The 12,926-nt window shown below is 61.6% G+C and overlaps 2 non-coding genes across 2 annotated transcripts; both read right to left on the bottom strand.

Annotated features, from left to right (window-relative positions):
• Positions 1 to 2,165: 2,165 nt before the first annotated feature.
• Positions 2,166 to 2,284, bottom strand: LOC131869395 (5S ribosomal RNA). Its single transcript, XR_009367778.1, has one exon. It is a non-coding gene; the product is annotated as a 5S ribosomal RNA (ribosomal RNA).
• Positions 2,285 to 8,198: 5,914 nt separating this feature from the next.
• On the bottom strand, positions 8,199 to 8,317 carry LOC131869393 (5S ribosomal RNA). The gene has a single exon (XR_009367776.1). It is a non-coding gene; the product is annotated as a 5S ribosomal RNA (ribosomal RNA).
• Between the last annotated feature and the right edge of the window lie 4,609 nt (positions 8,318 to 12,926).

The raw sequence follows: 12,926 nt of genomic DNA, 5'->3' as shown, positions 1-12,926 counted from the left end.
CCTTCGCCGCGGTGGGCACCCTGGTGCGCACCATGGCGTGCACGAAGTCGGAGCCCGGTTTGCCCCGGGTGCGCACCTCGCGTGCACCTTCGGCGGGGTTGCGCGCCCTGGTGCGCACCAAGGAGCGCTCCGAAGTGTGCTCCAAGGTGCGGCGTGCACGAAGTCGGAGCCCGGTTTGCCCCGGGTGCGCACCTCGCGTGCACCTTCGGCGGGGTTGCGCGCCCTGGTGGGCACCATGGTGCGCACCAAGGAGCGCTCCGAAGTGTGCTCCAAGGTGCGGCGTGCACGAAGTCGGAGCCCGGTTTGCCCCGGGTGCGCACCTCGCGTGCACCTTCGCCGCGGTGGGCACCATGGCGTGCACGAAGTCGGAGCCCGGTTTGCCCCGGGTGCGCACCTCGCGTGCACCTTCGCCGGGGTGGGCACCTCGGCTGGGTTGCGCGCCCTGGTGCGCACCAAGGAGCGCTCCGAAGTGTGCTCCAAGGTGCGGCGTGCACGAAGTCGGAGCCCGGTTTGCCCCGGGTGCGCACCTCGCGTGCACCTTGGCGCGGTGGGCACCATGGCGTGCACGAAGTCGGAGCCCGGTTTGCCCCGGGTGCGCACCCCGCGTGCACCTTCGCCGGGGTGGGCACCTCGGCTGGGTTGCGCGCCCTGGTGCGCACCAAGGAGCGCTCCGAAGTGTGCTCCAAGGTGCGGCGTGCACGAAGTCGGAGCCCGGTTTGCCCCGGGTGCGCACCTCGCGTGCACCTTCGCCGCGGTGGGCACCTTGGCTGGGTTGGGCACCATTGAGCGCTCCGAAGTGTGCTCCAAGGTGCGCACCATGGCCCTCCAAGGTGCGCAGCATGGCGTGCACGAAGTCGGAGCCCGGTTTGCCCCGGGTGCGCACCTCGCGTGCACCTTCGCCAGGGTGGGCACCTCGGTGCGCACACCTTCTCAATGTTTTCTTGCCTTTTCTGGAAATTGGTGAAGGCAGCGCATCAAAGGTGCGCACCTCGGTGTGCTCCGAGGTGCGAACCCGAGAGCGCTCCGAGGTGCCCACGAAGTCGAAAGTCGGGTTAATTGCATTGTTTTCCCCGGGTGCGCTCCGAGGTGCGCAACATCGGTGCGCACCAAGGAGGGCTCCGAAGTGTGCTCCAAGGTGCGCACGATTCGGAGCTCGGTTTGCCCGGGGTGCGCACACCTTGGCTGGGTTGCGCACCCTTTGTGCGCTCCAAGGTGCGCACGAAGTCGGAGCTCGGTTTGCCCCGGGTGCGCACCTTCGCCAGGGTGCGCACCTTGATGCGCACGCCTTGGCTGGGCTGCGCACCTTGGTGGGCGCCATGGTGCGCACCTTTCGTGCGCTCCAAGGTGCGCACGAAGTCGGAGCTCGGTTTGCCCCGGGTGCGCACCTTGGTGGGCGCCATGGTGCACTCCGAGGTGCCCAAGATTGGTGCGCACCAAGGAGCGCTCCGAAGTGCGCTCCAAGGTGCGCAGGTGCGCGCGAAGTCGAAAGTTGGGTTAATTGTCCGGTTTGCCTCGGGTGCGCACCTTGCGTGCACCTTCGCCAGGGTGGGCGCCTTGGTGCGCACACCTTGGCTGGGCTGCGCACCCGGGCGCGCACACCTTGGCACCCGCGTTTCCTTCATTTTAAATTTTTTTTTTTTACAATCTCTCAAGTGGGAAATTCTATAATCTCAACTTTTTTTGCCTTTTCAGGAAACTTTTGAATGGAGCGCATCATTGGTGCGCTCCGAAGTGTGCTCCAAGGTGCGCACCTCTGGTGTGCTCCAAAGCTCTCTCCAGCTGCGTGCACCTGCCCCGGCCGCGCACCCGGCCCCGCCCAGCTTCGCTCACCTGTCCCGGGCGTCTGGTGCGGAACCTTAGAGTAAGAAACATCACCGTGCACCTTGGCCAACGTGCGCGACTCGACCGAGCGCGCACTGGCCGAGGTGCACACCGATTTCACCTGGGTGCGCGCGCAGCACCTCGGGCGCACCGGGGTGCGCGCACAACGCCCGGGTTGCACCGTGGCCTGTGTGCTCGGGGCGCCTCGGGTGCGCGCTCGGTGTCGCCCCCGCGCGCGCGGTAGTGCGGGCAGCGCACCCCGGCCCGGCCCGGCCCCGACGAGAACGCAAACGGGCAAAAGGTTTATTCAAATAGCATTGCGACGCCCGGCGAAAAACTAAAAAAGGGTGCAACACCGGGACTTCCCGGGAGGTCACCCATCCCAGTACTACTCCGGCCCAAGCGCGCTTAACTGCGGAGTTCTGATGGGATCCGGTGCACTAACGCTGGTATGATCGCACCCGTTATGAGCTTGTCGCAGTGTGTACTTAGCAAACCGCGACCCACGTGCGAATCCACCCCGGCCACCCACCCCCGTCGAGGTGCACACCCTCCCTCGCGAAGTGCGCCCCGTTCGCCAAGTGTGAGCCCTGCCCGGGTGCGCGCACCTTGCTAGGGCGTCGGGTGTGCACCCGGCCCGGCCTACGTGCGTGCACCTGGACGGGGCGTCGTGTGCGTGCAGTGTCCCGTCTGCAACGCGGTGCCCACACACCACCTCGGGCGCAACGACCTGCGCTCACATGTGGGCCGAGTGCACCTTGGTGCATGTTCGGGGCGCCTCGGGTGCACGCTCGATCTTGCCCCGGTGCACCAAGGCGCTCGGTTTGCCCCGGGTGCGCACTTGGTGCAAGGTGGGCACCCAAAATAGGGATCAAGCACCAAAACACAAGTTTCGGGATGCAAAATGGGACCCAAGGACCACAAATGCGTTCCAAGACCCATGATGGGTCCACGAGAACAAAAATGTGTTCCGAGACTTAATAAACAAATATTGGGTTTTAGGAGAAGAAACATGCTCTGATGCCCAAAACGAGAATCGACCCCGAAAAGGCCACAGGCCAAAAGTGGGATGCGAGACAAAAAAAAATGGGACCCGAGGACCAAAATTGGGTTCCCAGGTCGAAGACAGGGCAACCGGACAAGAAACGACCTCTAAGGCTCGAAATGAGTCCCGACGACTAAAACTTGACAAGAAGCACCCATCAGGCACCCAACTCGACACCCATGGGATGCCGACCCACCCGGGCTTCCACCTAGCACACCTTGGCACCCACCCACCCTCGCACCCAACCTCGCACCCAACTTAGCACCTTTGAACCCACATTGGCACTCACCCTGACCCTGGCACCTTGGAACCCACATTGGCACTCACCTTGACCCTGGCACCCACCTTTGCACTCACCTTGGGACCCACCCTGGCTCCCACCTCGGCACCCACCCAGACACCCACCTTGGTTCCTTGGCACCCACCTTGGATCCTTGGCACCCACCCCGACACCCACCTTGGCACGCAACTTGGCTACTTGCCACCCACCTTGGCTCCTTGACGCCCACCCCGACAACCACCCCGTGACCTACCCTGGCTAGGGTTGGTGCACACCCACCCTGGTGCCCACCTTGGCACCCACCCCATGACCCACCTTGGCACGCACCTTAGTACCCACCCCGTTACCCACCCTAGGACCCACCCCGTGACCCACCTTGGCCAGGGTGGGTGCCTTGGTGCGCACAACTTGCCTGGGCTGCACACCAGGGCGGGCTCAAGATGGCACCCGCGTTCCGTTTTTTTCACTATCTTTCAAAACGGAAATTTTAAAATCTCGTTTTTTTTTTTTTTTTGCCTTTTCTGGAAATTAGTGAAGGCAGCGCATCAAAGGTGCGCAATGCTGGTGCGAACCCGGGAGCGCTCCGATGTGTGCTCCAAGGTGCGGCGTGCACGAAGTCCGAGCCCGGCTTGCCCCGGGTGCGCACCTCGCGTGCACCTTCGCCGGGGTGAGCACCTTGGCTGGGTTGCGCGCCCTGGTGCGCACCAAGGAGCGCTCTGAAGTGTGCTCCAAGGTGCGGCGTGCACGAAGTCGGAGCTCGGTTTGCCCCGGGTGTGCACCTCGGGTGCGCACCTCGCGTGCACCTTCGCTGCGGTGGGCACCTTGGCTGGGTTGCGCGCCTTGGTGGGCACCATGCAGTGCACGAAGTCGGAGCCCGGTTTGCCCCGGGCGCGCACCTCCGCCAGGGTGGGCACCTTGGTGCGCACAACTTGCCTGGGCTGCGCACCAGGAAGGGCTCAAGATGGCACCCGCGTTCCGTTTTTTTCACTATCTTTCAGAACGGAAATTTTAAAATATCGTTTTTTTTTGCCTTTTCTGGAAATTAGTGAAGGCAGCGCATCAAAGGTGCGCAACGCTGGTGCGAACCTGGGAGCGCTCCGATGTGTGCTCCAAGGTGCGGCGTGCACGAAGTCGGAGCCCGGTTTGCCCCGGGTGCGCCCTGGTGGGCACCATGGTGCGCACCAAGGAGCGCTCCGAAGTGTGCTCCAAGGTGCGGCCTGCACGAAGTCGGAGCCCGGTTTGCCCCGGGCGTGCACCGCGGGTGGGCACCTTGGTGCGCATGCCTTGCCTGGGCTGCGCACCAGGGCGGGCTCAAGATGGCACCCGCGTTCCGTTTTTTTCACTATCTTTCAAAACGGAAATTTTAAAATCTCATTTTTTTTTGCCTTTTCTGGAAATTAGTGAAGGCAGCGCATCAAAGGTGCGCACCTCGCTGCCCACCACGGTGCGCAACGCCGGTGGGCACCCGGGAGTGCTTCGAAGTGTGCTCCAAGGTGCTGCGTGCACGTTGTCGGAGCCCGGTTTGCCCCGGGTGCGCACCTCGCGTGCACCTTCGTCGGGGTGGGCACCTTGGCTGGGTTTGCCCCGGCTGCGCTCCGAAGCGGGGTTATTGGAGCGCCGCCTCTTTTTTTGTCGGAGCGTTTGGTGGGGTTTCTCGCATTGGCTCTTCCCAGGCCCGGTTGCCACCCTGGCGCGCACGAAGTCGGAAGTAGGGTTAATTGCCCGGGTGCGCACCTTTGCCAGGGTGGGCACCTTACCTGGGCTGTGCACCAGGGCGGGCTCAAGATGGCACCCGCGTTCCGTTTTTTTCACTATCTTTCAAAACGGAAATTTTAAAATCTCCTCTTTTTTTTGCCTTTTCTGGAAATTAGTGAAGGCAGCGCATCAAAGGTGCGCACCTCGCTGCCCACCTTGGTGTGCTCTGAGGTGCGCACCCGGGAGCGCTACGAAGTGTGCTCCAAGGTGCGGCGTGCACGTTGTCGGAGCCCGGTTTGCCCCGGGTGCGCACCTCGCCTGCACCTTGGCCGGGGTGGGCACCCTGGCTGGGTTTGCCCAGGGTGCGCTCCGAAGCGGGGTTACTGGAGCGCCCCCTCTTTTTTTGTCAGAGCGTTTGGTGGGGTTTCTCGCATTGGCTCTTCCCAGGCCCGGTTGTTGGGTGCGCTCCCACCCTGGCGCGCGCGAAGTTGGAAGTTGGGTTAATTGCCCGGGCGCGCACCTTCGCCAGGGTGGGCACCTTGGTGCGCACACCTTGGCTGGGCTGCGCACCAGGGCGGGCTCAAGATGGCACCAGCATTCCCTTTTTCTCACTATCTTTCAAAACGGAAATTTTAAAATCTCGTTTTTTTTTGCCTTTTATGGAAATTAGTGAAGGCATCGCATCAAAGGTGCGCACCTCGCTGCCCACCTTGGTGTGCTCCGAGGTGCCCACCACGGTGCGCTCCGAGGTGCCCACCACGGTGCGCAACGCCGGTGCGAACCCGGGAGCGCCCCGATGTGTGCTCCAAGGTGCGGCGTGCACGAAGCCGGACCCCGGTTTGCCCCGGGTGCGCACCTCGCGTGCACCTTGGTGCGCACACCTTGGCTGGGTTGCGCGGCCTGGTGGGCACCATGGTGCGCACCAAGGAGCGCTCCAAAGTGTGCTCCAAGGTGCGGCGTGCACGAAGTCCTAGCCCGGTTTGCCCCGGGTGCGCACCTTCGCCGCGGTGGGCACCATGGCGTGCACGAAGTCGGAGCCCGGTTTGCCCCGGGTGCGCACCTCGCGTGCACCTTCGCCGGGGTGGGCACCTCGGCTGGGTTGCGCGCCCTGGTGCGCACCAAGGAGCGCTCCGAAGTGTGCTCCAAGGTGCGGCGTGCACGAAGTCGGAGCCCGGTTTGCCCCGGGTGCGCACCTTCGCCGCGGTGGGCACCCTGGTGCGCACCATGGCGTGCACGAAGTCGGAGCCCGGTTTGCCCCGGGTGCGCACCTCGCGTGCACCTTCGGCGGGGTTGCGCGCCCTGGTGCGCACCAAGGAGCGCTCCGAAGTGTGCTCCAAGGTGCGGCGTGCACGAAGTCGGAGCCCGGTTTGCCCCGGGTGCGCACCTCGCGTGCACCTTCGGCGGGGTTGCGCGCCCTGGTGGGCACCATGGTGCGCACCAAGGAGCGCTCCGAAGTGTGCTCCAAGGTGCGGCGTGCACGAAGTCGGAGCCCGGTTTGCCCCGGGTGCGCACCTCGCGTGCACCTTCGCCGCGGTGGGCACCATGGCGTGCACGAAGTCGGAGCCCGGTTTGCCCCGGGTGCGCACCTCGCGTGCACCTTCGCCGGGGTGGGCACCTCGGCTGGGTTGCGCGCCCTGGTGCGCACCAAGGAGCGCTCCGAAGTGTGCTCCAAGGTGCGGCGTGCACGAAGTCGGAGCCCGGTTTGCCCCGGGTGCGCACCTCGCGTGCACCTTGGCGCGGTGGGCACCATGGCGTGCACGAAGTCGGAGCCCGGTTTGCCCCGGGTGCGCACCCCGCGTGCACCTTCGCCGGGGTGGGCACCTCGGCTGGGTTGCGCGCCCTGGTGCGCACCAAGGAGCGCTCCGAAGTGTGCTCCAAGGTGCGGCGTGCACGAAGTCGGAGCCCGGTTTGCCCCGGGTGCGCACCTCGCGTGCACCTTCGCCGCGGTGGGCACCTTGGCTGGGTTGGGCACCATTGAGCGCTCCGAAGTGTGCTCCAAGGTGCGCACCATGGCCCTCCAAGGTGCGCAGCATGGCGTGCACGAAGTCGGAGCCCGGTTTGCCCCGGGTGCGCACCTCGCGTGCACCTTCGCCAGGGTGGGCACCTCGGTGCGCACACCTTCTCAATGTTTTCTTGCCTTTTCTGGAAATTGGTGAAGGCAGCGCATCAAAGGTGCGCACCTCGGTGTGCTCCGAGGTGCGAACCCGAGAGCGCTCCGAGGTGCCCACGAAGTCGAAAGTCGGGTTAATTGCATTGTTTTCCCCGGGTGCGCTCCGAGGTGCGCAACATCGGTGCGCACCAAGGAGGGCTCCGAAGTGTGCTCCAAGGTGCGCACGATTCGGAGCTCGGTTTGCCCGGGGTGCGCACACCTTGGCTGGGTTGCGCACCCTTTGTGCGCTCCAAGGTGCGCACGAAGTCGGAGCTCGGTTTGCCCCGGGTGCGCACCTTCGCCAGGGTGCGCACCTTGATGCGCACGCCTTGGCTGGGCTGCGCACCTTGGTGGGCGCCATGGTGCGCACCTTTCGTGCGCTCCAAGGTGCGCACGAAGTCGGAGCTCGGTTTGCCCCGGGTGCGCACCTTGGTGGGCGCCATGGTGCACTCCGAGGTGCCCAAGATTGGTGCGCACCAAGGAGCGCTCCGAAGTGCGCTCCAAGGTGCGCAGGTGCGCGCGAAGTCGAAAGTTGGGTTAATTGTCCGGTTTGCCTCGGGTGCGCACCTTGCGTGCACCTTCGCCAGGGTGGGCGCCTTGGTGCGCACACCTTGGCTGGGCTGCGCACCCGGGCGCGCACACCTTGGCACCCGCGTTTCCTTCATTTTAAATTTTTTTTTTTTACAATCTCTCAAGTGGGAAATTCTATAATCTCAACTTTTTTTGCCTTTTCAGGAAACTTTTGAATGGAGCGCATCATTGGTGCGCTCCGAAGTGTGCTCCAAGGTGCGCACCTCTGGTGTGCTCCAAAGCTCTCTCCAGCTGCGTGCACCTGCCCCGGCCGCGCACCCGGCCCCGCCCAGCTTCGCTCACCTGTCCCGGGCGTCTGGTGCGGAACCTTAGAGTAAGAAACATCACCGTGCACCTTGGCCAACGTGCGCGACTCGACCGAGCGCGCACTGGCCGAGGTGCACACCGATTTCACCTGGGTGCGCGCGCAGCACCTCGGGCGCACCGGGGTGCGCGCACAACGCCCGGGTTGCACCGTGGCCTGTGTGCTCGGGGCGCCTCGGGTGCGCGCTCGGTGTCGCCCCCGCGCGCGCGGTAGTGCGGGCAGCGCACCCCGGCCCGGCCCGGCCCCGACGAGAACGCAAACGGGCAAAAGGTTTATTCAAATAGCATTGCGACGCCCGGCGAAAAACTAAGAAAGGGTGCAACACCGGGACTTCCCGGGAGGTCACCCATCCCAGTACTACTCCGGCCCAAGCGCGCTTAACTGCGGAGTTCTGATGGGATCCGGTGCACTAACGCTGGTATGATCGCACCCGTTATGAGCTTGTCGCAGTGTGTACTTAGCAAACCGCGACCCACGTGCGAATCCACCCCGGCCACCCACCCCCGTCGAGGTGCACACCCTCCCTCGCGAAGTGCGCCCCGTTCGCCAAGTGTGAGCCCTGCCCGGGTGCGCGCACCTTGCTAGGGCGTCGGGTGTGCACCCGGCCCGGCCTACGTGCGTGCACCTGGACGGGGCGTCGTGTGCGTGCAGTGTCCCGTCTGCAACGCGGTGCCCACACACCACCTCGGGCGCAACGACCTGCGCTCACATGTGGGCCGAGTGCACCTTGGTGCATGTTCGGGGCGCCTCGGGTGCACGCTCGATCTTGCCCCGGTGCACCAAGGCGCTCGGTTTGCCCCGGGTGCGCACTTGGTGCAAGGTGGGCACCCAAAATAGGGATCAAGCACCAAAACACAAGTTTCGGGATGCAAAATGGGACCCAAGGACCACAAATGCGTTCCAAGACCCATGATGGGTCCACGAGAACAAAAATGTGTTCCGAGACTTAATAAACAAATATTGGGTTTTAGGAGAAGAAACATGCTCTGATGCCCAAAACGAGAATCGACCCCGAAAAGGCCACAGGCCAAAAGTGGGATGCGAGACAAAAAAAAATGGGACCCGAGGACCAAAATTGGGTTCCCAGGTCGAAGACAGGGCAACCGGACAAGAAACGACCTCTAAGGCTCGAAATGAGTCCCGACGACTAAAACTTGACAAGAAGCACCCATCAGGCACCCAACTCGACACCCATGGGATGCCGACCCACCCGGGCTTCCACCTAGCACACCTTGGCACCCACCCACCCTCGCACCCAACCTCGCACCCAACTTAGCACCTTTGAACCCACATTGGCACTCACCCTGACCCTGGCACCTTGGAACCCACATTGGCACTCACCTTGACCCTGGCACCCACCTTTGCACTCACCTTGGGACCCACCCTGGCTCCCACCTCGGCACCCACCCAGACACCCACCTTGGTTCCTTGGCACCCACCTTGGATCCTTGGCACCCACCCCGACACCCACCTTGGCACGCAACTTGGCTACTTGCCACCCACCTTGGCTCCTTGACGCCCACCCCGACAACCACCCCGTGACCTACCCTGGCTAGGGTTGGTGCACACCCACCCTGGTGCCCACCTTGGCACCCACCCCATGACCCACCTTGGCACGCACCTTAGTACCCACCCTGTTACCCACCCTAGGACCCACCCCGTGACCCACCTTGGCCAGGGTGGGTGCACCCACCCTGGTGCCCACCTTGGCACCCACCCATCCTAGCACCCAGCCTGTGACCGGGCTTGGAACCCAACCTTGCACCCGTCTTGGCCAGTGTGGGTGCGCACCCATCCTGGCACCCACGTTGTGACACACCCTTTAACCCACGCACCCTAGCAGCCACGTTGGCACCCACCTTGGAACACAACCTAGCAACTTGGCACCCACCCCGTGACCCACCTTGGCATCCACCATAGCAGTCGCCCACTTGGCACCCACCTTGGAACCCAAGTTGGCACCCACCTCGGCACCCACCTTGACACTTGTGGACCCACCTTGCCACTCACCCTAGCATCGACCCATCCTAGCACCCATTCTGGCACCTTTGCACCCTAGCACTCACCCATCCTAGCACCTAACCTGTGACCCACCTTGACACTCACCCTCGCACCCACCTTGGAACCCAACCTAGCACCCACCCACCCTGACACCAACCCTAGCACCTACCCACCCTTGCACCCACCCTGTGACCCATCTTGGCACCCACCCATCCTACCACTCAACCTATCACCCACCTTCTCACCCACCTTGGCATCCACCTTAGCACCCACCCACACTGGCACCTTGGCACCCACCTCGGGCAAGGTGGGTGCACACCCACCCTGACACCCAATTTAGAACCAACCGAGCATGTTACCCACCTTGGCACCCACATTGCAGCCCACCCTAGTACCCACCCTATGACCCACATTGGCATCCACACCCTAGCACCCAGGCACCTCGACACCCGCCTTGACACGCACCCTAGCACTAAACCTGTGACCCACCTTGGAACTCACCCTAGAACCCACCCACCCTGTGAACCACCTTGGCATCCACCTTAGCACCCACCCACCTTGGCACCCACTCTAGCACTCACCCATCCTAACACCCAACTTGTTACCCACCTTGGCACCCGCCCTCGCGTCCACCTTGAAACCCACCCTAGCACCCACCCACGCAGGAGCCCACCTTGGCACCCAACCTAACACCCACGCATCCTGGCACCCAACTTGTGACCCACCTTGGAACCCACCCTAGTACCCACCTTTGAACCCACTATATCACCAACCCACCTTGGCACCCACCCTATGACCCTCTTTGGAATCCACCCTAGCACGCACCCACCCTGGCACCCACCATGGAGCGCACCCTAGCACCCACCCACCTCGGCACGCACCTCAACACCCACCTTGGTGTGCGCACTGCGCCAACCTCTCAAAGACCCTATGTGGTGCGCTCCAAAGTGTACACCTTTGGTGCGCTCCAAGGTGCGCACCTTTGGTGCACACCGAGGTGCACACCAAAGTGTGCACCGAGGTGAGCACCAAAGTGCACTCCAAGGTGCACACCAAGGCGTGCACCTTTGGTGCGGTCAATGCAAACGAATTCGGAAGTTGGGGTCGATGTCCTAATCGCTGCTGCAGACTACACGTATGAGAATCGGACAAATAGCTTTATATAGGGGAGGTGTTGCGTTTGATGGGTCGACTCCCCTGGTTGTGTGCACTGCACCAACTTCAAAGACCCTGTCTTGTTTAAGAAGTCAAAAGTTGGGGTGGATGTCCTAATCATTGCTGCAGTCTACGCATGTATGAGAATCAGACAAATAGCTTATATAGGGGAGGTGTTGCATTCGGTGGGTTGACTCCCCTGGTTGTGCGCACTGCGCCAACCTCAAAGACCCCGCATAGCAGAAGAAGTCGGAAGTCGGATTTTGGTGAGCACCAAGGCGTGCACCTTTGGTGCGGTCAACGCAGACGAATTCAGAAGTTGGGGTGGATGTCCTAATCGTTGTTGCAGGCTACACATGTATGAGAATCAGACAAATAGCTTATATAGGGGAGGTGTTGGGTTTGATGGGTCAACTCCCTTGGTTGTGCGCATTACGCCAACCTCAAAGACCTTGTTTTCGTTAAGAAGTCAAAAGTTGGGGTCAATGTCCTAATGGCTCCTGTAGGCTACACATGTATGAGAATCGGACAAATAGCTTATATAGGGGAGGTGTTGGGTTTGATGGGTCGACTCCCCTGGTTGTGCGCATTACGTCAACCTCAAAGACCTTGTTTTCGTTAAGAAGTCAAAAGTTGGGGTCGATGTCCTAATTGCTCCTGTAGACTACACATGTATGAGAATCAGACAAATAGCTTATATAGGGGAGGTGTTGGGTTTGATGGGTTGACTCCCCTAGTTGTTCGCATTACACCAACCTCAAAGACCTTGTTTTCGTTTAGAAGCCGAAAGTTGGGGTCGATGTCCTAATTGCTCCTGCAGGCTACGCATGTATGAGAATCAGACAAATAGCTTATATAGGGGAGGTGTTGGGTTTGATGGGTCGACTCCCCTGGTTGTGCGCATTGCGCCAACCTCAAAGACCCTGCATTGCGGATGAAGTCGAAAGTCAGAGTTTGGTGTGCTACAAGGTGTGGTCGAAGGTGCTCACCTAGGTGTGCACCTTTGGAGCGCAGGAAAAGTGCCCTCCAAAAGTGCGCACCTTTGGAGTGCACAAAAGTGCCCTCCAAAAGTGCGCACCTTTGGAGCGCACAAAAGTGCCCTCCAAAAAGTGCCCTCCAAAAGTGCGCACCTTTGGAGCGCACAAAAGTGCCCTCCAAAAAGTGCCCTCCAAAAGTGCGCACCTTTGGAGTGCAGAAAAGTGCCCTCCAAAAAGTGCCCTCCAAAAGTGTGCACCTTTGGAGTGCACAAAAGTGCCCTCCAAAAGTGCGCACCTTTGGAGCGCAGAAAAGTGCCCTCCAAAAAGTGCCCTCCAAAAGTGCGCACCTTTGGAGCGCAGAAAAGTGCCCTCCAAAAAGTGCCCTCCAAAAGTGCGCACCTTTGGAGCGCAGAAAAGTGCCCTCCAAAAAGTGCCCTCCAAAAGTGCGCACCTTTGGAGCGCAGAAAAGTGCCCTCCAAAAAGTGCCCTCCAAAAGTGCGCACCTTTGGAGCGCACAAAAGTGCCCTCCAAAAAGTGCCCTCCAAAAGTGCGCACCTTTGGAGCGCACAAAAGTGCCCTCCAAAAGTGCGCACCTTTGGAGCGCACAAAAGTGCCCTCCAAAAGTGCGCACTTTTGGTGCGCACCAAGGCGCTGGTTCGGTCGTTGCAGGCGAGTTCGGAAGTTGGGGTCGATGTCCTGAGCGGAGGTGCAAACTACACAGGTGTCGGAATCGGACAAATAGCTTATATAGGGGAGGTGTATGCTTCGATGGGTCGACTCCCCAGGTTGAGCGCACCGCGCCAACCTCAAAGACCCTACGGTATGGATGAAGTCGGAAGTTGGGTCCGATGACCGATTCGATTAGTAGGTATGCTCATGAGGTCGGAATTTGGGTCCGATGACCTGCC

The sequence above is a fragment of the Cryptomeria japonica genome, unplaced genomic scaffold (genome assembly GCF_030272615.1).
Source record: "Cryptomeria japonica unplaced genomic scaffold, Sugi_1.0 HiC_scaffold_246, whole genome shotgun sequence".
NCBI lineage: Eukaryota > Viridiplantae > Streptophyta > Pinopsida > Cupressales > Cupressaceae > Cryptomeria > Cryptomeria japonica.
This window is presented reverse-complemented; position numbering and strand designations above follow the sequence as displayed.